Source organism: Mustela putorius, unplaced genomic scaffold, assembly GCF_011764305.1.
Source record: "Mustela putorius furo isolate JIRA1106 unplaced genomic scaffold, ASM1176430v1.1 tig00003834_pilon_pilon_pilon, whole genome shotgun sequence".
NCBI classification, from domain to species: domain Eukaryota; kingdom Metazoa; phylum Chordata; class Mammalia; order Carnivora; family Mustelidae; genus Mustela; species Mustela putorius.
Window position 1 is genome coordinate 93651098 of NW_025421987.1, and position 22732 is coordinate 93673829.

Genomic DNA, 22732 nt, shown 5'->3' on the forward strand with positions numbered 1-22732 from the left:
GTTCTCGCCCCCGCCCCCCCCCCCCCCCCCCGCTGTATTATCAGTATCTCTCGGCAGCTTTGTTTCCCGGACCCCTCCCTCGGCCTCCCCCCCACAGAAGACCGGAAGCTCCTCTGTCGGCCATCTTCGGGACGGAGCGTTGCCGTGTCGGTGGGGTTTCCAGCATAGCTTGGAGCACTTATGATTGGGGGGGTTGGGGAGGGTCAGTAGCAGATACGGTTATGTTTCAGATGAAAGTCTGTATCTTGCCGTGATGATTTAAGAAAAGATGAGCTGCATCAGTAGCGTGCTTCGAGGTCTTCTTTAGGTCAGCTAGTTCCAGGATACTGTATGCAAGAGACTGAGTGTACCTGCCTGCCCCTGTTGGGAGTGGGCAGGGCTAGGCCATAGGGACCCGTGCTGCAGAGGGAGGAAATGAGTTTGTCCCATTGAACTCCACATCACTGGGTGCCTACTACGTCTAGACCCTGTGGCAGACTTTCTATGCCCTGTGCCCCCAGTTAGTACGTTGGGCTGACTGCGTGCAACACTACGATGGAAGGGCGAGCGGCACAGTGACAAGGAGGTGACTGACACAGCAGGAGCTGGAGCCCAGCGCATCTGGAATGTCAGGCCCACAGCATGTGAGTCACGGAAGAGGAGGGACCCTAAAATGGAGTTCTCATTTTGAATTTTTTCGGAAGCAGGAAGTTGTAAATAGTTCTGTCTTGAAAGGGCCATTCTGGGAGAAAGTGAAGAAAACAACTGACAAAGGGCTTGGAATAATAAGCAAGAATTGGGTCAAGAGAAAGGCATTCGTGGGGCTTGGAGCAGCTCATTTCGTCCACAGTGTGAACAAGCCCAGGGCTGGGAGAGAGGGAGGCAGCAGAGCGAGGGGCCAAGGAGCAGGTGGCAGGTGGGCAGGGGCGATACTGGGACTGCGGAGAGGTCAGTCAGCTTGTTCCCGTCTCCAGAAACAAGAGACAGCTGAGATGTCGTGAACCATGGGAAAATCCCAGCCTTGAGTTAGAATCGGGTTTCAATCCAGTCTTTGTCATGGTTTAGCTGTATAACTTGGAGCAAGCCACTTCATACTCTGAGCCTATCTTATCAACTGAACAATGTGGGTGACAACCTACACATCTTGGATATATCAAAAGACATGTGAAGGCCCTTCTTAAATCCAAGAACCCAGGACCTTTTTCCAGATGGTCCTCTGGTCAGTTTACAGAACAGATGCTTCTACCTGCAAATTAGTGATGTGCTTTTCAGTCTAACTTGGGGACAATTTTGGAAAACAACAGCTAACTTTCTGAATGCCACCCTCACATAAAAGGGGGAATAGAGGTTACACCTCAGGAAGACTAAGAGAGAAGCTCCCCCTGGACCACTGTTTGCTCTTCCCCACAAGCATGTGAGGCTGCCAGAGCTCCACAGTAATGGTGAAGGCTGGTGTCCCTGCCTGGCCTCCCACAACAAGTGGGTCCACACCAGGAGCTGCTAGTTTATTTTGGGACGTGATGCCAAGAAACAGGAGTGAGAAGCTGGGGAGAATAACCAGCGAAGTAGGAGAGCCCAGTAAGGGTCAGTTTCTGACTTGGCGGGCCTAGTGGAAAACCTGCGCTCCAAACGGAGACCCCGAATGAGCCCCGAAGTGCATCCTTGTCCACCACTGGCTCTCACTGATCCTGAGTTATTAGGTCCCTCCTACTTCCAGGTTTCCACAGTGTCAACATGGCAGAAGAGTTTTCCTCAGGCACTGCACATGGCAGAGGCAGAGCAGCCCTGGGTGGAAAGCGAGAGAAATGAGGTGCTGGCAGAGTTGTAGCTGGAGGCCAGGACCTGGCCAGAATGGAAAAGACTGCTGGAAGGTGTGCCATTCATTCAGTTAGAGAGGTCAGCTCTCAGCAAGCAATGGTGGACCTGCCTGTCAAACCTGGACTCCGAACACACAGATGGGGAATGGGTCTAATTTTATGTCTAATATTTTTAGAAGATTCCAGAAAGATAATTTCCTTAGAAAGGAGTACAGAATGGAAGGAAGGAAAGAAGGGAAGGAGGGAATGGGGGAAGGGAGGAAAATGGCCAGAATTTCAGGCAGACACACATTCGCCATCTTCTTCCTTTTTATTTATTTATTTATTTATTTATTTTTAAGAATTTTATTTATTTATTTGACAGACAGAGATCACAAGTAGGCAGAGAGGCAGGCAGGGAGGTGGGGGAGCAGGCTCCCCGCTGAGCAGAGAGCCCAATGTGGGGCTCGATCCCAGGACCCTGAGATCATGACCTGAGCAAAGGCAGAGGCTTAACCCACTGAGCCACCCAGGTGCCCCTTCTTCCTTTTTAGAAAACAAAACATGATTTTCTTTTTGTGTATCTGCAAAGCTAATTCACGCCTGTAATAAAATATCCAAGCACTTAAGACAAAAATTACAGTAAGTTTTTCTCCTATCCCATGTCTCAGGCTCTCTCTCCAGAGGCAATCACTGTTAAGCGTTGCTTGTGTATTCGTCCAGAAATATTTTATGCAAAAGTGTACATATCTTGATTTCCATTTAAAATCACAATTTAAAACCTGCACACTGTGGACCTTGCTGTTCTCATCCCCACTTCCCTCCCCTTCAAGGGTTGCTTCACAGGAACATATGTAAATCTAGCTCATTTAAAAATATTCTTTTGTAGTTCTCCATTAAAAAGACTTTCACAATTTATTGAACTAGTCTTCTTTTGGTGGACAGATAGCGGGTTTGGGGTTTTGTTTTGTTTTCCATTTGTTTTTCTCATTGGTTATGATGACCTGCTGAGTATTCCGTGTCCTTCCCTGTCCACATGGGTAAGAATATTTGAAGTATATGTTTCTACCAGTGAAACAGACAAACAAAATGCACAGTTAAACTTTTAGTAGAGATTGCCAAGTTGCTCTTGAAGGATTCTTGCAGATTTATACTTCTATCCCAGAGAGGAGACAGAATGCTGGCATCTCCACATTCTCAGTGCTGTGTGATGTTTATAAATCTAGCAGGTAAAAAAATGAATATCCTTGTTATCTTGATTTACATCTGTTTAATTATGAGTGATAGTCAACGTCTTGTCGTGAACTTGTAAGCCAGTTTTTTTCTCTCTCTCTCAAACCCTGTTGAAGAGCCAAGATGACGGATGTCCACACGCTCTGTGCATAGGTTTATGCCTGCATGGATCACAGTCACCCAAACCCAGCACCCATTCTGCAGCGCAGCCGGTGCCAGATGTGGGGGGTAATGACGGCAGGGCTAGGGCGGGGGACAAAGATGGCAGAACCTCTGCCCGCAGCCCTTACAGTCACGGGGGTGAGACTCCAAAAGAACCTGGCAATTGACTTATGTGCTTCATGTCACAGGGGAACTAGAAAGTGCCACACAGCAGGAGCGAGTCATCTGGCCTCCCTGCCTTATCTTTCCCAAGTCCAGAGGGGGGATTTTAGATGTTAGGAAGGCAAAAGGGATGGGGTCCAGCATTCTCTGCAGGAGGCAGTAGGACTGCAAGTGGGAAGCCCTGAGGGGACAGAGGTGAAAATGAGGGGCAGCTGCTGGGGGTGAAGAAGGGACTGAAACACCAGCCCAGCCTGCCTTCTGGGGACTGAGTTGAATCCAGACTTCCAATGCTACCATCGGGGCAGTCCCTGGCCAGTATGGGCCAGCTGGCCACCCCTGGGGGCTGAGGCCAGTTTCCGGCACTGCTTATGAACTGCATTAAACCTGTTGCTTTTTATCTTTAGGGCAGTAGTGAACAGTTAGGGTTTTCCACAGGGCAGTGATATGTTCGGAGGTCCTTTTCTCAAGGTTCAGTGTTGTAGAGTCTGGATGTAACTTGAAGGGGGCAGGGTTGGGACCATGTGGCAAGGCTGGAGGGGGTCACACAAGCTGAGGGGCAGCTAGCAGTACCTGCCTGGAAGAGATGGTGGTGCCTCAAAGTGAGACTGATGATGGAGGCAGAGCTTAGGGACAGACTCAAGAACCACTTAGGAAGTAACAGCAGCAGGATGTAGCAGCTGACATGCTAAGGGCCTGGGGCCGGTGGCGCTGCTCTCTTCTGAGCCTGGGGAGTTGAGGGGGGGAACTGTAGGAGCTGCAGTCTGGGGTGGCATGGGGAGGATGCTAGGGGCCAGAGGCAGCCACACAGTCACCTGCAGGAGGCCCTCAGGAATCTGGATCTGTGGTTCAGATAAAATGTGGGGCAACTTAACCTTTAAAATGCCAACTGAAGTCACTGGAGTCGATAAGAACACCGAAGGATGTAGATTTCTGAGTCATTGCACTTGGACACCAGCGCCAAGTGCTGGGGTGCCGCTGGCCTAGACACCTGGCCTGACACTTGCATGAGGCCACCCTGCTAGGCAGAAACCACCGCCTCATTCCGCTTAGGGTTTAAGCCTCTGTGCCAGGCTGGCCTCCCTCAAGGGACTCCCTTGTCACCCGGCATAGGCCTGATATCCCACACAGGGCCTCCCTTCTACAAGGAGACCTTCCTCAGACCATTTGGGCTCTGACACACATGGGGCCACCATCCCGTGTGGACACCTTTCTCACTCCCCATGGGTCCCCAACCTCACGCTGGGCCACCACACCCTGTGTGGACTTCCTCCTGCTCGGGGCCACCAGGGCTCCTCCCTCCCCACTCAGGTGCAGAAGCTTACCTTGTTCCACCTCCCCAGATGGCTTCTGGACAGAATTTTCTAAAAAAGGAAGGGGAAAGAAGAGCTAGTTTTCTCGGACAGTGACTGGATCCCATCCTTTTTCTTCTCTGTTCCCCGCTCTTCCATTCTCTGGGAACTCCAGTCTCCCCTGGGGATTGCTGAGTCCTGCAGTCCAGCAAGGTCCTTGCCAGGTCCCACCAGGGCTCCCCGCCTCCTGTCTCATTTCTGTGCCACTCTGGATGGCTTGGAGCTCTTCCAGTGCTGAAGCCTTGTGTTTCTGTTGGAAAATGTGAGTGAACACCTCTGCTCACTGCTCTGCCTCCTCACACTGGGCCTGAGAAATCTCTAAGCACTGCTGCTTGGGCTCAGCATCTGAGTTTGGAGTCGAGCATTTTCACGGGGTGTTTCTCGAGCAGCCCTACTTGCCCTGTCCTCCCCAATCCAAGTTGGTGACAAATACCATGATGCATGTGGGGTTCCCTCCCCTCTTCCAGCTTGGACTTTGTACCACCAGATCAAGCTTGCAGTGGCCTGATTCCTATCCTCTTAAAATAAGTAAACTCCCAGGGGGCTTCAGAGGCCCTGGCAAGAACAGACTTCTGGTTGTCCGTTGCCACACATTCTAGACACTTCTAAACTGCAGCCATGGGCACAGCGTGGGCTCACACTGAACCCATTTTAATATCTGAGCATTCTGTTCATGGACTAGCCCTCTGCCCTCTACATGCTCCATGCACAGGGGGGCCTTGTTTTGTTACCCGGCTATCCAAGGAGACCCCTGAAATAGTGAGGGGGGGGTGAGGAGTGGGAAAGGCTCACGACAGAGGCAGACAAGGGGCCCATCTGTTAGAATACAAGTCCCTTATGCGACCTGAAGGACAGCCTGGAGTGCTTTTCCCTCCCACTTACCTTAGCCTTTAGCTAGCCTGGAGGAAATCAGAATCTGCTTTCTCGTTTTATAATGAGTGAAGGAAGAATTGATAAGAGAACACTGAAGCGACCCACAACCAGGGAGAGAGGTTTCTCAGACCATGGCTATGAGGCCAGGGAAGGCGGGGAAAGCCCATTAGGGAAATGTACAGAAGCGACCAGACCAGTCTTGGAGAAGCCATCATTGGCTTGGATAACCTAACCCCGCTTTTCTTTTGAAAAGTTCCTGGGTTCTAACACAGCGAGGGTTGTCCGTACGAGAGACATGAGGGCGAGACAAGGAGCTCACCCAGCTGATGGGAGAGCGGAAGGAAAGAGCCCGCTGCTGCGGAAGCCAGGCGAGGCCCTTGCTCACACTGCTGGTAATGGAGAGATGGAGAGTGTGACCCAGTTTAGCCGAGCATGTCCTCGGGCAGCCTCCACCCCCTTAAAGGACCCTCAGGCCCTGCTAGGAGTCCTGGGCAGGACTCACCTTGCTCAGGGACAATCCTACTCTCCATGAAACCAGTGCCCGTCTGTCCCCAGGGAGCCACTTGCCACACTAGGCGCTAAAGTCCTGGTCCAAGGAACATAGGACAGTAGGGAAGAAGATCTATCGATGGGATGCTGCAAAGCGTTTGCGCTCTCCGGCAGTAGCAGCAGGGAGGGTGAGGCCACTGACACGTTAACCTGTCCTGCCCCTAGTGTGCTAGCTGAGAGGGCCCTCTGCGGTGACGGACTAGATCTCTGTCTGTGCTGGGCCGCGGGAGGGCCGTTTAGCCATCTGTGACTAGTATGCACTTGCATTGTGGCTACCACGGCTGGTGAACTGCATTTTCATTTTTCTTGAATTCTAATGAATGTATGCTTACATTGACATAGTCCCATGGGGCTAATGACTACGACATTGGGTGGGAACCCCGGACCTTGCCCTGCTCTGTGGGACGCCAGCATCTCACTGATGCATCACTGAGGGGGCCGCAGAAGGGTGCTTTGTGGAAAAGCAAAAGCAGAGTGCACCTTTCTCCCAGGATCATGCTCTGTAGCGGGGGGGGGGGGGGATCCCCAGAGAGGGCTGTTTCTTGTTTCTGCTTTTTTGAGAAACTGGCTCTTTGTGTTTAATTCTTGCTCCAGAATTTCCGCTGGGTCCAATAGCGTCTGGGATTGGGATGCTGCTTCCAGAGACCAGTGACTACTTCATTACTGGGGAGACTGCCCAGCCCCGTCCCCTTTGCTCCGCAGGCTTCCCCTCCGAGGCATCTCCCCCACCCATCCCAGTGGCTCCCTGCTACTATCCTGGTATTAACCAGCTTCTTCCCTTTAGAAGCTCCGACTGCTGAGAAGACACAGAGATGGTCTGCTTGGTGAAAGTAGAGAGAAAACTTCTGAAGAGACAAGGGCAGTAGTGGAGGAAAGCCATTTTCTCTGGAGCTTCGGTCCTCCAAGTGTAGTCCGCCACACAGCCCTATCAGCCTTAGCTGGGAACTTGGAAATACAGCTCCTCGCTGCTCAAACTGTTGAGACAGAAATTCCAGGGGTGGACCTGGCAATCTGTGTTCTTACAAGCCCTGGGCACCTCGGAGCCCTCTCAAGTGTGAGAAGCGCCAGTGCCGGGTGGTAGGTGGGGGACAGGAAATAGGACTGACTTCTGGAGAGGGAGAGCGGGGAGGAGGTTGCCTTGCCTGCAGAGAGGGTGGCTGGGGCCGGGGGTCCTGCCCAGGCCCAGGGCCCACGCCGCATCCTGCAAACCAGCGTTCAAGGCCAGCAGTCCTCCTGATGTATGTTAATCATCTGGGAATCATCATTTGACTGATGTTAGATTGTTTAGACTATATGGCAAAGAATTCCTTAGAGTTAAATAAATCTGCTCTCTGTTTTTAAAAGAGTTCTTGGTTGGTCTCGATTTTGTGTTCTGCATTTAACTAAGGATTATCTTTAGACTAATTTTGGAAAGTTTACAAAATGTATCTGCCAAACTCATCCAGACTCTTATCCTTCGAGGCCTTCCAAGAAAGTGTATAGCTTTTAACGCAAAGCTTCTACTCAAAAATGTACGGCGAGGTTACCACTTATTTAAAAACTCTCTTCAACACATTTTATTACTCTACCAACTTTATTTCCCCCTGTGGTTCATCTACGAACCGTCTTCTTCCCAAACCCCACATATTTCTTGGCTTCGAACAAGGACACCAGATAACTGACTTGTTAAAATTGTACGAAGTTAAGGGTGATTTCCTAAGCAAGAGACTTTCTCCCCTGCCGCGTGCTTTCATGCATGGACATTACTCTGAAATGTCATGGTTTCGTGGAAAAAAGCAGAGGTTTATGGGTGGACATATTAAGGTTCAGTTCTAGCTGTACCTCTTACTAGCTGGTCATTAAACCCTCAGTCTCTCTTTCCTGGGCTATAACACGGGGCTAAGGATGTCTTGTGGGGTTTCAGTGAAATAAGCACGTGTGAAGGAGCTGGCACTTAATAAACACTTCCTGTTTGTCCCTACCTCCTCTCCTTCTTCAGTGGAATGCGAAGCTCTCGGGCTCTGAACCAGACCGACCTGAATCCAGCACAGCTGTGTATTGGCGGCGTGACCCTGGGTCAGTTACTGAACTCATTATCCTTAGGTTGGGCGGTGGTAAAAAATAAGTCCTCCCTCCTAGAGCTGTGAGAGTTTAAAATCTTGATACACGTGCTGGGCTTGAGTGGCGCAGTTGGTTTAGCACCCAGCTCTTGGTTTCAAGTCAGGGTCATGATCTCAGGGTCGTGATCTCAGGGTCATGATCTCAGGGTCAGGAGATCGAGCCCCAAACTGGGCTCCATGCTCAGCATGGAGTCTGAGACTCTCTCCCTCTCCCTCTGCCCCTCCTGCTTGTGTGCACGCTCTCTCTCTCTAAAAATAAATAAATCATTTTTTAAAAATCTTGATACATACAAAGTTCATGGAAGAGGGCCTGGGATACCATAAACCCTCAACATAGGGTAGCTAGTGTCAGTGATGTTGTTGTACCACACAGTTCTCCACTTCGTGAACGAGTGAGATCACCGGAGGTGGGGGATCTGCAGAGAAGCCAGCCTTTCACAGTGCCATCAGCTTCTAAGCACCATGTAACTCTTTCCATGAAATAAAGACTCATGTTCCCTCCAGAACATTCTTACTGTTCCTTTTTTTTTTTTTTTCTCATTTTGCCCTGATGGGCTTTGATGATTCAGTGGATTTATATTATGTGACAGCCATTTTGTTACCAATTCTGTGAGATGATTTGGAGAAAATATTTTTTTAGGGAGAGGGATTGACAGATTGACCAACTGTTTGATTCTCCCACTTTGTTCCCTAAAAGATTTAGAACAACCGAAGCTGAAGACTCTAATTTTACTTCAATCCAGTATTTTCCTTTTAGATTTTTCTCTGTAATTCCTCAAAAAATTGAGTCAAGCACTGAACTAAATAAACCCAACTTTAGTTGAGCAGTTCTGTAGGTAGGGATACCATTCAGAAGGAAACCTTCCTTTTACATTGGAGCATGGGCTATTTTGACAGAAAATTGTAAGGGGTTTAACTAGATCCTACTTGGAGAATCTTCTATTACTTCTCTTATCCTCAGTTGAAATCCAAGAAGTTCTCTGCTGAGGCGAATATTGTCTAATAATGAGACTGTGCTCCTAGGAATGAGAAGAATTCCAACCCTCACATCAGAATTCTAGGACCTCTTGTCTCCTGGTCTATTGCTTAATTCCAACCTTGTTTTTTCTCCCTCTACCAAAACGAGTCCCCTAACTATGGCTTGCTCATCTCTTACTTTTTGTGGGGGCACAGATGGTCACAATTCCAGATTCATCCACTCCTGAAAGACCTTTCCATGCACAAACCCACCTAACCCAAAATCCACCTGCTCTGTCAGGTATCAGCTCAACACTGCCTAAAAGTCTTTGAGTGACTCATCCGTAATACCCATAAAATATCCTACGGATATTTTCCTAAACAGAATTCTCTATTGGTGGTTCTCAACTCTGCCTGCACATTAGAGTAACCTGAGGGGCTCTTAATAAATGTAGATAATAGATTCTACCACCCCATCAATTAAATCAGATTCTCCAAGGGTAGCGTGGAAGCATCAGTATTTTTCAGAGCTTCCAAAGGTCAGCCAGGGCTGAGACTCATTGCTTCAAATGGATGAAGCCTAAGTAAGCCCTAGTGACTCAGAACTGGAAGTAGAACACATTTCTTATGACTCCTTATCCTGAGGTGTAATTGACATATGATAGACTGCATTTATTTATTTATTTGTTTGTTTATAAAAGATTTTATTTATTTATTTGCCAGAGACGCAGAGAGAGGGAATACAAGCAGGGGGAGTGGGAGAGGGAGAAGCAGGCATCCTGCTGAAAGGAGACCCTAATGTGGAGCTCAATCCCAGGACCCTGGGATCATGACCTGAGCTGAAGGCAGATGCTTAACAACTAAGCCACCCAGGCACCCGACTGCATATATTTAAAGCACACAGCTTGATGGGCTGGGTGGGACGTATATATACGCGCATGAAACCATCAGAATAGAGACTATGAACATATCCATTACTTTCACAAGTATCCATGTGTTTCTTTGTAATCACTGCTTCCTTCACCCCACCCCATACTCTTGGGGGGAATCACTGACCGGCTTTCTGTCATCATAGGTTAGTTTGCATGTCCTAGAATTTTATTTTATTATTTGATTTTATTTTATGTTATTTTATTCTTTTTTGTCTGTTTTTAAGATTTTACTTTTAAGTAATCTCCATACCCAACATTGGGCTTGAACTCGCAACCCAGAGATCAAAGTCATGTGCTCTATGGACTGAGCCAGCCAGGTACCCCAATAATCTTATATAAATAGAGTCATGTGATATGTACTTTTTTTCTGGCTTCTTTACTCAGCATAATTATTTGAAATTCAGCCACATTATTAATGGATATCAATAGTTCATCTAAAAATTTCTATATATTATTCCATTGTATACCTATACTACAATTTTTTACCTGATCATCCTGTTGAGTTGTTTCCTGTTCTGGGCTGTTACAAACAAAGCTGCTATGAACATTCTTGTGCGAGCGTACGTCTGAATGTATACTTTCAGTTCTCTTTGCTGGGAATGAGAACAACTGAGATCACAAGAGAGGTTTTTAATTTTTAAAAATAAACTTCCAAACTATTTATTTATTTATTTATTTTTAACAAACTACCTTTTCCAAATTAGTTGCACCATCTTGCATTCCCACCGGAAGTATTTGAGGTTCTAATTAATTGTTCCACATCCTTGCCAATACTTGGTTTGGCCAATCTTTTTAATTTTAGCCACACTAGTGGGAGATTCAAGGAATTTCACTATGATTTTATTTTGCATTTCTCTAGTAACTAGTGATGTTGAGCATTTTTTCCATGTTCTTACCTGCCATCCATTTATCTCTTTGGTCAAATGTCTATTCACGTCTTTCATCCATTTTTTCATTGTCTTTTATATCACTGAGTTTGTAAGAGTTCTTTATATATTCTGGATATAAGTCCTTTATCAGATACACATTCCATAAAAATACCTTCCGATCTGCAGCTTGCATTTGTGATTTTATAAAATGGCTTTTTTGAACAGCAAAAGATGATTTTGATGAGATGCCAGTTTAATTTTTATTGTTCGTGTTTTTTTGTCAGATTTAAGAAATCTTTGCCAAACCTAAGATCACTAAGATTTTCTTTTGTGTTTTCTTCTAAAAGTTCTGTAGCTTTACCTGCTACTAGGTCTATGATTTAGCAGAGGCAAAAAAGCTGAGACTTGCGTGTCTGTGACTTGGCCAAGGTGACATGGTGAATCAGATTCCAGAATGGCCCCATTGCCACATGACTCCTTGTCCTGAGCACTTAATTTTTATTTAATTTTGAACTTAACTATAGAATTGAGTTTATATCATATTCTTAATCACCAACAGTCCAAGACATGACTTCTCTTTTTGGTTAGGTTTTTATTATTTTTATAGCATTCATTATTTCTTGTTATCTCTGAACCCAAGCCCTTCATTTTATAATTTGCTCCATAATATTGGAGCTTAGCCTCTAAATTCATTTTCAAGACTTCTTGGTCAATTGGCTTCCTGGCAGTTTCTGCCAAAGGGACATACTGTTTGGAGATAAGAAGGCAAGAGGAACAAAAGAGCTCCCTTCCAGTTTTCCAGCTCTGGTCAGCACCCCATTCCTTCCCCACTACCCCCAGCAGCAGAGAACCACAGCTCCATCTCCAGCTACACTCAGCACCCCAGCAACAACCATCAACATGGGCTGTTTCCCTACCCCAGAGCTCTGAGCACTATGCCTACACAACAGCCATGGGGTCCTTCCCTTGAACTTCTAGGTCTGGTAACACTGTCTCCTCCCTTTTGTTCTACCAACCTTAGTTAGACGTATAGGTTTTCTCTGCAGTTACAGTATCCCATGGCTGCCTTTTTCATTTCTTCCCCTTCCAATTCCTCTTGTAATCAAGCTCCTGTATTAAATCCTCTCTGTTGAAAATGCCTAGAGTGGTTTCTGTTTTCATGATTGGACACTGAGTGATACATTATCTCCACTACATAGCCATCTCTCTAGTGGGGTTGTTATAGATCTTGGGACATGAATGAATCCTTGTAAAATACAGGGTGTTGTTGTTGTTGTGATTTTAATTTAGATGAATGCTATTATGCTATATATCTCATTCTATTTCTTTTCTTCCACCCAAACCCATTTTGCTAAGATCTACTCATGTTGGGTTTGGCTTCCAGTTCACTGTTTCTAATGATTGCATAATATTCCTGCACTCACCTCATTTCATGTATCCATCCCCTGGAGAAGGTTTTAGCCCCAACTTCCTGCTGCTTCATACAGCTTGGACCAATGTGAGTGTGGCTTTTTTTTTTTTAATTTAATTAATTAACATATAATGTATTATTAGTTTCAGAGATAGAGTTCAGTGATTCATCAGTTGCATATAACACCCAGTTCTCTTATATCGCATGCATTCCTTAATGCCCATAACCCAGTTACCCCATCCCCACACCCTCACCCCTCCAGCGATCCTCAGCATTTCTATGGCATTTAGCCCTGGAGTGAGGGCTAGCCAGACATCACATGCTTTCTTCAGTTAAGTACACACTGTACATGGAAGCCTCTGTAATGGCTATACATGGGATGCTGGTGAGGGTCTGTTTCCTCCCATCTTCACCAGTATTTATGACCTGATGCTTTCATTTTAGCAAATTTCATGCGCATAAATAAAATTCTGCAATTTTACTTTACATGTCTTGATCAGTGAGATTGGGGGTCTCTGTATACTTGCTCGTCTTTAATTTACCGCTATGTGATTTGCTTACGCATAACCTTTGACTATTTCCCCATTGGTTTCCCTATGTTTTCCTGTCGGTCTTCGGGAGCTCCTTGCCTAGTCTATTTACTTGCGTTAGCTTGAGGCATTGCAAAGACATTCTCTTCATCTGCAGTCCCTCTTTAATCTTTATCTCATGTATCCTTTGTTGAACACAAAACATGAATATTGTTGTAGTCAATCCATCAATATTTGGCCCTAAGGTTTGTGCTCTTGCATTCTTTTTCAAGAGTCCTTCTCCACCCCAAGGTCACAAGTATATTCTCTTATCTTTTCCTTTATAGCTTCTCCTATAGTTTCATATTTTCCCTTTCCCATGTCCACCTGAAATTCAACTTTTACATAGTATAAGGCAGGATACTAACTTTATTATTATTATTTTTTAAAAGGGGCCCATTTTCCCAACCCCATCTGATCTCTTTCCATTTTATCTGTAGAAAAAATGGCCTTCCTCTTTGTGATAAAACAAATCTCTAAGATAATCAAGCCAAAATCATGATTTTTCTCAATGTTTTAAGTGAGGTCTGACTAAACTAGAACCATAAAAAATAAGAGAGGTAGATGGTCATGTGGTCCCAGACTCCTCACCAGCTAGTTCCTTCCTTCCCATACAATTCTCCTCACCTCTCACTGCCCCCACTGAGGTTCCTGACTCTTAAAAAACATACCTCTGGCTCTCTGCTTGGGTTCCTCCCTCCTGAAGACCCGCCTTCACATGGGCATGTGGAATGCCCATGCCAGACCACTTCCTTCTTCCCTGTACCACACTAGTCCCTCTGAAGACTATTCATAGGACTCTCCCCAGACCCAACCCTTTCAATGCTTCATTAACACTGAAGTCAGCACTTGGCCCTAAACATCCTGGGCTCCTTGAACTCAAGGTGTCTGTTTGTGTGTGTGTATGTGTGTTCGGGGGGTGGGGGTGGCGTCATAAACATTTGCTTTTCATACTTTACAAAACTCTTTCACATGTTCGCTCATCAATCCTATACAGCAGGCCAAGCAGGAAATGTTTCTCCCCTTTACAGAGGAGGAAACTGAGGCTCAAAGAGTTTAAATCTTTTAATATTTAAGGATTTGCTTAAGCCATGCTTCAGGAATAAGGAATGGCTGAGACCAGCTCTTCTGGTTCTCAGTTCAGGAATCACTTAAGCTACCTTACCCTTTCTTAGCATGGGTGCAGAGTCTGTCTCTACAATTAGATGGGTCAGAGTTTGAACTTCCAGAAATTCTTTGTCTCAACTGGTCCAAATGAATTGCAGGCACAGAAGTTACTGCACTTAGAGCCTGGTCTCATACTTCTGCCCTTTTGGTTGGGGCACTTATACTCTGCTTAGCCACAGAGCATGGGCCCTCTTGTAATACATCTTCATCCTTGTCATAGCACTGATCACAATTATAATCAAATAGCTCCTTTGCCACTAATCTAACATCTGCCTCCCCACAGTTTCCATGTCTTGTTCATAACTGTATTCTCAATGCCAAGTTAAGTATTCAAACAAATATCTGTTGAATATATGAGTGAATGAATGAATGTTTCCTGCACCTTCTCAGCCATTGCCTGGATTTCTGTGCTAAATGAACCAAGCACCCGTATTAGCAATGCTGACACCCATCTGACTTCAAGCTCTTTTACCACCCAAGAGCCTCACTACAGTCTATCCCTTCCAGGAGGACACCTGCATTTGCCATAGACTTTCAGGCTCAGACAGAAGTCTAACCAATGATCAGTCCTACAACCAGGACATTTGCTCCTGCCCAGGTTCTGTCTGATCTCTGTCTGCTGTCCCTTGCTGGTCCTGCCTCTCCCAGCTCTGCATCCCAGCACACCCTGTGTCCAAGGCCTCTCAAATCAGAATCCTCTGTGGTTCCTTCTAGAACCCAGCTTCATGGTCTGCACAAAACAGACTCTCAATAGATGACAACAAATAATGAGCTCTTTATTCATCTTGGCAGTCAGATTTCTAATCTGTCTCATAGATATGAATGGAAAACACAGCTGATTGGTAAGTAGGAAAAAATGCTTCCCACTTCCAGTAACGGGCCTACCCCCACCGATGTTCAGAAATGTCAGCCATCAAAGAACAACACATCAGTGGTCAGCAGTATCTCTTGAACGATTACTCCAAAAAGAAATGTGGCTCCAAGCATTTCATAGGATGTGATCCTGGTCAAGAGAACTGCTAGAACATTCTCCTAGAGCACCCAGGTCCTGCCTAGGTGAGCTTATTATTAAACAAGGTTACCAAATACTGAGACATGTACAAAAAGACACATGCACACTCACATGTACATACGCACACACATGCATACTCACACAGAATTAATTTAGAATGGCAAGATGGCTTGTGGCATGGGTTTTGGAGTCAGACAGAACAGAGTTCAAATTCTGCCCCTAACATTTTCTAAGTAGTTTATGTAAGGTAAATTACTTTTCTGGCTCTGTTTGCTCATGTACCTACTAGGATACTAATACCGGAGTTTGTTGCAAGGGTTACAAGAGATAGATAAAGCTCTAGGAATATACTGAAGGGCAAAGAAGTGGTAGCTGTTGGGAACATCAGAACTGGCTTTTTTACATTCAAAGCTGAGCTGTAGATGTTGGGATAATGTGTAGTAAAGATGACCGGGAAGGATCTGGGGAAAGGCAAGCTCGGAGCCGGTTTTGGGGACAGGGGGAGAACCTGGTTCGGAAGGGAGATGTGAAGATGGTGGGGGTTGGAGGTGGGAGTGAAGGCCAAGGAGGAGGCAATGAGGAACCGGCTCAGCGGCAGCCCCTGGCTCTCGCTGTGCTCACTGCTGAATAGTCCCAGGGGGCAGTCTTGCATTGCCTCCGGATCTTATGCAATTACAAAAAAAAAAAAAAAAAAAAAAACACCAAAAAACCATTTTCCATAAAAGTGGCCCTGGATATCCTGCCCAGCAGCCTCTGAGGCCCTGGGGGGTGCCAGGCTGACTCAGGCAGATAGCCTGCCTTTGAACACACCCTCCAACCCAGCCACCATCTCCTCCTGCTCAGGACTCAACGGATCAAAGCTCTTGAGGGAGGTCTGTGAAAGGCAGATACCTCTAAGGTTCACAGGGAAAAGCAATGCTTATCTTGCCTCTTGTCTTTCAATTTTAATAAGCCAGAGGAAATCTTTCTGTGTCCCAAAGTCTTGCTTGCTTGGGGAAAAATAATACTTAAACTCTCACTCTTCCAAATGCGGTTCATAGATCAGCAGCATCCGTGTCTCTGTGTCCCCTGGGAGCTGACTCCAGGGTCCTACTCCAGACATTCTGAGAAAGAATCTCAGGGGGCTGCGGGGGCCTGCGGGGGGGGCTTGCTGTTCCCAAGAGTGGGTGTTTTTAACAAGCTCTCCTTGTGATTCTTATGCGCACAGAATTTAAGAAGCACTAATTCAAGTACAGGTTAGACACATCAGCCTCCCTTGACTCACTTGTATCAGCCATAGCCACTTTTCACCACATGATTAGTAGAAAGTCTATTTCTATTCAAGGACACAGGAAGTTCACTCTAAAACCCAGTTGCTTAAGCCTTTGTTCCAAAATATAGAAGATTTTAAAAAGAACGCCACTGCGGATCAGGAAAGAATAGTCATAACATAAATTGAACTTTAGAAATGTAGATATTTGGACTGATCTACTGTCTCAGTATTCTCTAACTGAAAGCAAGAGAAATGAAATCTCACTACCTCAAACAACAAAAGGATGTTAGTAGAAGACACTGGACTGTAGAATCAAAATCCGAAGAATCAGTCTAGAATGGCCAGGACTGAGGCAGGCCCCAGGTAGCGGGAGCTCATGGGCAGTCTGGAGAGGGAGTGGCTGCAGGAGTTAAGGGACCTCAGTGGCTTTCTAGAGCTGCCATCTGTCCATCCAAGATGCAAATGGCTGAGAGAGTCTCTGATTGGCCCAGGCACAACCACACGCCCAGCCCTGGCAAGTGGGAGGCAGGTCTCCTGAGCTGATGACTCCAGGAGTGCAATGTAATGGGTGCTGGATGGTTCCTCCAAGCTCAAACAGGTCCAGCTCCCAGACACGAATGGACGAAGCAGTCTAGCAAAACAGTGGGTGTGCTCTGCCTCCCCAGCCCGGCTGGCTGTGACTGGACATTGGCAGGAACATCACAGATGTGCAAACCTTAATAAAGATGAAAGAAAATATGAATGTTCTCTCAGGGAGTCTAGGGGAGTTCAAATGCTAGGAAAACAGAGAGGAGACGACAGCATGAGTACGTGTCACTGTGAAGGCCAAAGAGAATGACCTGAGGTAATGATTTCAAGAGGCCCAGCTCCTGGGAGCTGACAGAAGCAGATGAGCTGGGTGCTTCTAAGAGAGAGGGAGGGAGGCACAAGTTCCAAGAGGCATCTGAGGGTGATATCAACAAAGAATGTTCACGTTCCTGATGGAGCCCCGCCAGGACTGTGGGCCTCTCCAACTCACATCCGTAGTCTGAGTGCCCACTCAGTGTGAGAGGACATCACTCCTCTGAATAAGGCTGTGATGGTCCTGGAGTGGGGTCCCGGGGACATGGAAGGCCCGTCGGCCACAGTTGAACTCCAGGTAAGTGTAGTGAGACAGCGATCTTATGTACCAGAATGTTCTAGAGACCACACCCTGCACTTCTAGTGTGTGAGGGCTTCTGGACCTTGGTATTTTTAAAGAAAAATGTTGAATATGCCCACTTGTATCATAAGATAAAAGCTGACCACAGCTATTGAAACCCAATAAGGACACTAGAAAATATGTAAGAAGTGGGGAAACTGTTAGCGTTCAGTGAGTACCTACTATGTGACAGACATACTACTAAACTTAATGTCATCTCATTTAATCCCCAAAATAACCTTAAGACCTCTGTTTCACAAATAAGATTTTAGGTGACATGTGCGTAATTATGCGGATAATACACATAAAACCAGTGGTTGAGTCAGGCATGTTTAATGGCAAAGCCTACACTAAATATTACATCAGCAAAGTCTTTACTATTATTCATTTTACTAGCAAATTGGACCATACAAGTTTCTACAAGACACCACCAAGAGGCACCTGGGTGGCTCAGTAGTTAAGCATCTGCCTTCAGCTCAGGCCATGATCCCAGAGTGCCAGGATCAAGCACCCATTGGACTCTCTGCTCAGCGGGAAGCCTGCTTCTCCTTCTCCAGCTCCCCCTGTGTGTGTTCCCTCTCACTGTGTCTCTCTCTCTCTAACAAATAAATAAATAAAATCTTAAAAAAAAAAGATACCACAGTTTATAGTTATAGTTATAAAGTTTTTATAACACTGAATGCACATATACTATTGTACAAGTTGGTGAGGAAAAAACTTGTATCTCTGTATGGTATTTAATTTTTATACATAGTAGGTACTTAAGGTATATGGTGGATATTTTATATATGGTTGTTTAATGCCTAAGCATTCATAGAAATGTGTATGGTTAGAGATACAAACTATACACAATTACTTTATAATTTTTATTTATTTTTAGCCCATCAAATCTAAAGAGAACCCATCAAAAATGAGACACCTCAAATACACTTGGCCAACAGTGACATCAAACACCATGAAAATCTGAAACTCCTCTAAGAAGACTCTTGAACTGTTTCAGTTCCAAATGAGGCAGGGCCCATGGCTCCGTGTTTATTACCCACCTGCTCCCGTGGGAACCAACGACCTTGATCACGTCCCTGGCTGATTTAAATAATGAGACCGAGGCTCTGCAGTTCGCCCACTGTGACTATTTATTTCCCGAGGCCACCACACCCTGTCACAAAGTCAGTGGGAGCCAGCACTGGAGGTTCTGAAGTCCTTCCAGGGGATGTGCCCGGCCGGGCCTACAACAAAGAGCAGTAACAGACCCAAGGCTTTGGGAAGTCCTCTTGGGGTGGGTGTGGCGGGATATTAAGGGTTTTCCTCTAGCGGGGACTTCATGTGGCAGAGAATTGAGGTAGTCAGTCTCTCTGAAATCTTTAGGAAAACTGGGATCCACAACCCAGAGGACTTCAGCCGAAGTCCTAGGCACAGGTGCTCTCCAGCGCGCGTCCCCCCAACTTAGCTGGGCCCAGAAGGACGCCCCAACAATGATCACACCGTTGGACTGCATTTTTTTGCCTTCTCTTCCACACCAAAATGCTGACTTTCCAGTTGGATACTTCCAACCTGATGAGTCCCCAGCTGAGGAATCTCCTCTCCTTACCCCCTCCATCAGCCCACACAGATTCACTCCCGAAGGATTCCTCTGCGTGCCCCGCTACCCCTCCCCCACGCCATTTAAAGAGCACAGTCTCTGCATTTGATTGCATCATGCTGCTGACGCCAGCGCTTAGCACTGGGCTTCGTATTTGGCTGGCGCTGAAGAGATACCCAGGAAAATGCTAAATGAAACAATTTCTGAGAATAGCTTGTATGGGAGAATTTTGTGTCCCTAATTTACGGGCTCTTGTTGCCTTATGCCTGGGGATGCAGATAAATGTCTGCTTTTTAAAGCCTACCCACGTATTAGAAGCCTGTAAACCAAGCGTCTGGCACATAGTAGGTTCAATAAATATTTACTGAATGAATGAATAAATTCACTAAAAAACGCATGCAAGGAAAGGAAGGTTATACTATACATTTCAGCAGAGGAGCAGTCAACAGTGAAATTGTGGGCAAACTCCGTTTCACCCTGGAATCCACTAGAAATCCACAATTCCACAAGCTGCACCAATAAATAAAAGAGTTCTACGTATCCCTCCGGTGTCATCGTACTTTATTATCAGAAAATCGGTTATCTTTACTTGACTTTTAAAATTACTAAATTTTTCAAAGAAGAGGCCCCGTTCACGGGAAACTTTGGAATAGAACTTAACTATAAACAAAGGGACTTTCGTTCTGTCCTTGTCGATTGCAAAGGTCAGACTCCTTTCTAAGGTCTGGCTTTTCTTTAGTGAGGAAGATGTGCAAATCGGGAATTAAAACGATAAAGTCGGACCCCGTCGTCTGGAAGCACGGCCTCTCTGATTTTTAATAGGCCTCTTTTCCATTTGGTTTGAAATAAAGTGGCCCCAATTATTTTAGAATCCTTTAAAGGAAAAGATATCCATAAATTAAGCTACAGAGCTCTCCTGATTTCCCAGAGAAATTAAACTCTTACCTTAAATGACTTAAATCGCATTGCTCCCAAGCAGACAAAACTCCCTTCTGCAGGGTTACAAAAGACAGGCACAGCAGCACGGAATTTTGGAGCTAAAAAGATAAATAGAAATAGATATAAACACACACCCCACTAGCAAAATTCAATAGTAAGATCAAAGCTAAACTTTCTCCTTCACAGAGCTCCTGTTAAGATTTTTTTTTTTCCCCTCTTCTACACCATAATCTGAGTCTCGGATACTTTCGTTCCTATTCAACCTCAAGATCAAACAACTCACACACATCTGCTGGGGTAGGTTTTTTTTTTTTTTTTTTTTTTTTTTTTTTTTTAAGGCATTCAATAATTGATGGGGGTGAGGGGAGAAGAGGAGTTGAACATCAACATAAAGGCAACAGCAAAATACCCCATCACACTCCTTCTGCCCATGGAAATGAGGGGCCCAGTGGGAGAAGAGTGCACGTGAGGATATAAATGTCTGTACGAGGTAACCCTAACATGTTCCAAAGAGACAATGGTCTCAAAATACGCGCCCTATCATTTAAAATTATCTTTTCTTTTTAAATAGAAAATGGCAGTTTATTTCATCTCTTTCCAAATGGAGTCCCGCCCCTGGCCTGTTGTGAGAGCAGTGAGGTCAGAGGCCTGGCCTTGGGAAGTCTGCGGGCTCACACAGGAGCTGGGCGTGTACACACGAACAAACGAGCAGAATATGGCCACTAGTCAATAGGGATCTTTTGTGAAGGGGAAGGACAAGAAATGCTGGATTATGACCAGGGAGAGGAGAAGGCTTCTTGGAGGAGGTGGCATTCAAACAGGGCTTTGGAGGATACAGACGGTTTTGCTGGAGGAGCTGATGGAACATATCCCCCGCAGAGGGACCCCTTTATTCAAGGGGTCCTGCTAAATTATAGAAACGTTCAGGGTCCAGGGTAACTGGGGAGCAGGTTCTGGGACTCGGGAAGGACACGGAAGCCAGTGAAAATTCTGGAAGTGGGATGGAGGGCCAAGGACACTGTATATGATGATTTATTTTTATTTATATTTATTCCTCATTTCATCTTCCTCTAGTCCCCATTACTCCCTGTCCTCATCCATCCTGAATATTATCCTTCTGTCCTTTGGATGATGAGATTCAGCGGCACACTAAGGTCCTCTGTTAGGATGCGGCTTCAGAAGAGCAGTGGCCAAGGACGAGACAGCAAAACAACGTACCAAGCCTAAATGCACCCCAAGAGGCAAGACTTCATAGGCTGCTCTCCTGCTGCCTTCTCTAGGACACAGCTTCTCCTCCCAATGCCATGAGCCTCTGCTATATGAGGGGCACCTTCCTGGCTTCTCTGTCCCTCTAACAGCCCACAGTATTAGTTGGGTTGAACAATGTCAGCTGCTGAACCTCCAAATCCCAATGGCTTAATAGGAGAAAAGTTGATTTCCTGCTCAGGCAAAAGTCCCACGCAAGTCAGGGGCTCTCCCAAATGACTTTGCAGCAGCCTTGGGGACTCAGGCTCCTTCTGTCCACTGCTCAGCTTCGGTGAGAACTTCTGAAAACTACTTCCCTTCTGTGGGTGTCAGATTCATTTCCAAGACGGTGCTAATAGTTCTTGCCCACCCTACCTGACACGACCGTGGTGACTGTCAAGTGCTTAGTAAACAATCATTGTAATTATGAAGCAATTCACATATATTAAATTCTTCCTGTGCAAAGACACTGTGCTGCGTGGTATAGGCATTATTTCATTTAACGCTGATAACAACAGGGTCACAAAAGTCCTCCCACGATTATTAGAACACCAAACAGGTTTGTCTTTGCATTCGTGCAGCATCATCATAAAAGGATATTCTTTGAATGCAACAAGCATCCTCCCACCCCAGTGCCTTGCGTGTGCTAATCCCACCACGGAGCTTCTCTGGCCCAGGTATGAGCGTGGCTTGTGCTCTCAGGTCTGTATGCTCTCCTACTCCAGCCGGAGAAGATGTTTTTACCCACTCGAACCAAAGTATCACACCTATCTCATCATCCTTCTTTATCTCCCCCCCACCCCCTGCCGCCTTCATTTGGTTGTTCCTTATAGCATTTTAACCCTCTGACATCTGGGGAGTTCGCATAAGTGTTTACTTCCAGCATCCCCGACAGTAAGCCCTATGAAACCAGAGACTTTGCTTAAAACCGTCACTGAAGTATCTCCACTGCCTAAAATAGGGCTTAGCACACAGTAGGTGCTCAGTAAATACTTATTGAGTCAATATGATCCACTCCTTATTCTGTGTTGTAAATTAATGAAAATGGTCCTTCATTACTTGACTTTTCTTCTTCGGCAGAGGAGCTGTATCAAAATACAACCATGGTATTTTGAGAGCTCAGCGTCTAAAATGTTGACCCCGTTTAGGCTTAGGGGAAAGAAGTCTACCAGCTGTGACCTGTCAGTTCCCTCCTGGTGAAACATTAGAGGGGGAACATGCCCTCTTGCAGCCAAGTCCCAGGCATCTGGGTCACTGTGCAATCCTTAATCAAGTTATCATATCTAGCCCCCTGTCTCCTGGATCCCGTCACTTCTGAATGAGAAAAAATTTGCAGACAAATTTCTAGCAGCAGGAAATCGGTGCTCTCCTGCAAGGCTGCCTGAAAAGCACCTGCAGTGTCAGCAGAAGCCCTCCCA